Source organism: Populus trichocarpa, chromosome 5 (genome assembly GCF_000002775.5).
Source record: "Populus trichocarpa isolate Nisqually-1 chromosome 5, P.trichocarpa_v4.1, whole genome shotgun sequence".
Taxonomy (NCBI): domain Eukaryota; kingdom Viridiplantae; phylum Streptophyta; class Magnoliopsida; order Malpighiales; family Salicaceae; genus Populus; species Populus trichocarpa.
In genome coordinates, this window is record NC_037289.2 from 18,741,734 (window position 1) to 18,745,753 (window position 4,020).

Here is a 4,020-nt window from a genome sequence, read left to right on the forward strand (position 1 = left end):
ACAAAGAGCAGAATAGTTTTTCGTAGGTTACTGCCATCCCTTAACTTTAAATTATAGATGAAATCAAACACTACTTTATCTCCTTTATTTAAGGATAATCCTTAGATAACTGACTAGAGTTATCCTAGATAAGTTTAAATCTAAAAAATTAAAACATAATAAACTATAGAAATTTTACTGAACATAATTTATTTATTATCATGAACTCTTTTGTAAGTAAAGTACAAGTTGCATTTAACACAAATACAAAGACTGAAAGATTTGTTTCAACTGAAGGTGTGTCAACGAAGACTCCGCAGAAGATGAGATATGCAGCGAAGGTGAGATATGCAGTAAGCTGATTTATCTGCAAAGGATGCTTATCGTTTGTGCTGTAGATAATCCTTAACACGCTCTCTCAAGATAGGCATGTATCGTCGTCTTCATCGGCATCATCATCAATTAATTAATTAGCTACTAATACATTAGGTAATGGTGGATTGATTTTAGATATCTTGTCGACACATTGGGCATGGATTAATGTTTCATCGTGATAATCACAGCTCAACTTAAAGTAATTGACTTTGTATATCACTGAATTCCAATTCTGAGTTCTTCCTTGAGTTCCCTCCGTCAAGGAAAAGGCAGTCTGATCTTCCATACTTACTGCAAATTTAAGCGGTCAACAATTTGATGTTTGATAGTATCACGCAATAAGGTGCTCAAAGCGTATCGTAAACACACTCCTAACATCTTATAAGTTATGTTACAGTGAGAAATTGAGGCAACCCAAATTATAAGGTCTATAATAACTAGCAATGCTCACCCGCAGACCAGATGAAGCACAAGACATATCCAAACACTCCATGATAGTCTCCGTTTGCTTGGCGTTAGCCTCTGCAAATAGTTGCATGTTATCTGCAAAGCATAAATGCGAAACTTTTGTACCTCCTTTACCCACCCTGAAAGGCTTCCACGCCCCAGTATCCACAGACTTAACAATGAGCTGAGACAACCTCTCTAGGAATAGGACAAAAAGATATGGCGATAATGGATCACGCTGGTGAATACCTCTTGTAGGTTTAGAAGCTGCAGAAGGGCTCCCATTCCATAAAACACTGAGTGAAGAGTTCTCAATGCAGGTCATGATTAACGTAACTAGCTGAGGAGGCAGATTCACGTCTAGCAGCGTGTCCTGATGAAATCCCATCGCAAACAATCATAGGCTTTTTCCAGATCTAGCTTGATTGCCATGAAACCTTTTTTCCCCTTCATAGATCGCATAGAATGAATGATTTCCTGGGCCACGACTATAGTATCTGTGATGTGCCTCCCTGAGATGAAACTACTCTGATGTTTAGAGGCCATATTCGGTATCATGGGCTTGAGTCTATTTACTATAACTTTGGTCAGGATTTTAAAGTTCACGTTGCAGAGACTAATTGGTCGGAACTGTAATACGGATTCTGGTTTAGCTACCTTCGGGATCAATACCAAGAATGTCTGATTGATTTCAGCTACTGAGCTTCAACCATCTAAAACCTCTCGGATGTAGTTGCAGACTGCAGGGCCAACCACATTGCACGGAGATTGGTAGAAGAAGGGTTGATATTCGTCTGGTCCCGGAGCCTTATAAGGCTTCATATCAAATAAAACCTTCCTGATTTCCTCATCTGTAATTGGTGACATGAACCCGTCTCTGTCTGTTTGGCTCACATCGCCATAAACACCTCTCACAGGGAACAACAGAGCAAAATCACTGTCTCTCGCGAAAAGTCTATGATAAAAGTCAACTGCGATCTGTCTTAGCAAGTCTGCTTCACACACCCACTGTCCATCTACGCCCTTCAAAGCCTGTATTCTGTTCTTCTGACGTCTGATAACGGCCTTCGTGTGGAAATAAGTTTAGTTTCTATCTCCAAATGTGATCCACTGACATCTGGATTTTTAAAACTACAGGACCTCCTCCTGAGTTACAATCTTATTATATTCTTTTGAAAGTTACTTCTCGAATTTTAACAGGAAAGAATTCCCACCATTTGTGAATGCTCTCCGCCCTCCACCATGTTGAAGATTGCTTCAAGAGCTGTCAATATGTTTACTTTCTTTTCAGCAACAATAAATGGTTGTCGTAGTCTTTAGCATGATTTGGTGCTAGAAGTTAGCAATTCAGTTTATTTCATTTACTCTGTGTTTGTAAAGATTGCTTCTATTCAGTAAGCAATTATTCATCTCTATTCAATAAAACAGTATACAACAGTTTGCTATCTTTAACTTTCTTTTTACTTTCCTCCTCCACTTAAATACTTTTAATTGGTATCAGAATAATTTTTAGTTGGAACAAGCTTTTCTCATATTACCTCTCCTATCTTTGATGGAGAGAATTATCAACTATAGGCAGTGAAAATTAAGACTTGTTTGGAGGCTTTAGATCTTTTGGAAGCTATTGAAGAGGATTATGATATCCCTCCATTACCAAATAATTCAACCATGACCCAGATCGACGGCCACAAAGAGAGAAAAACAAATAAATCAAAAGCAAAAACATGTGTGTTTGCTACTATTTCAACAACCATTTTCACAAGAATTATGTCTCTTAAATCAACAAAAGATGTATAAGATTATCTGAAGAAAAAATATGCAGTAGATGAAAGAATTTGTGGCATGCAAAGCCTAAACTTGATATGAGAGTTTGAGTTGCAAAGAATGAAAGAATCTGAGACCATAAAGGAATACTCAAATAAGTTGCTTGATATTGTTAACAAAGTCAGATTGCTAGGAACAACATTCACAGATTTTAGAATTGTTTAAAAGATTCTGGTTACAGTACCAGAAAAATATGAAGCTTCAGTTACTGCATTGAAGAATACAAAAGATCTATAAAAATTACTTTGATAGAACTTTTGAATGCCTTACAAGCTTAAGAACAATGAAAACTTATGAGGCAAGATCGTTTTGTAGAAGGAGCTTTACAAGCCAAGTATCAAGATTCTGAAAAGGATAAGAACAAGTTTTTCAGGAAAAACCAGGCTTCAAGCAGCAGTAAATATATCACCAATCAATATCAGAACAAGGGAAAAAATTTTAAAAGAAATTTTTCACCATGTCAACATTGCAACAAGATAGGTCATCCATCATTCAAGTGCTGGAAGAGACCTGATGCAAGGTGTAGCAAATGCAATCAACTTGGACATAAAGTAGTTATTTGCAGAACTAAACCTCAAAAACAAAAGAAAGATGCTCAAGTTGCTAGTCAAGATGATGAAGATCAAATGTTCATAGCCATGTGTTTTTCAGTTCAAAACTCCTCATATCATTGGCTCATTGACAGTGGTTGCATAAACCACATGACTTTTGATAAAAATCTTTTCAGAACATTGTAATCTACAGAAGTTAAAAAGGTTCGAATTGGAAATGGTGATTGTATAGCAGTTAAGGGAAAATGAACCATTGTCATCACAACAAATTCAGGTACAAAAACAATTTCAAATGTTCTCTATGTACTTAATATAGATCAGAATTTATTAAGTGTTGGGCAATTAATAGAGAAAGATATAAAGGTGATTTTTGAAGATCAATTCTATCATATTTTTTATGTTGATGGACAAAAAATACTGCAAGCTAAGATAAGAGGTAAAAGTTTCTCATTTTTACCATTTGATGAGGAGCATACAACTTTTTCAACAAAGCTTAATGACACAGAAAATGGCATAAGTGGCTCGGACACTGTCATCAACAACGAATGCTTAGTATGAAGAAAAATGATGTTGTAAAAGGTGTGCCTCTATTTACTGATCAATTACCAAACTGTAAAGCCTGTTAGTTTGGTAAGCAAAGTAGAAAACCATTTCCAAAATCAACTTGGAGATCTGCACAGAAACTCTAATTAATCCATATTCATGTGGTTGGCCCTCTAAAAACACCTTCATTAAAAGGTAATTGGTATTACATTCTTTTCATTGATGACTTCACTAGAATGTGTTGGATTTTCTTTATGAAATACAAGTCAGAAGTAGTTGAGATCTTTTGGAGATTTAAGAA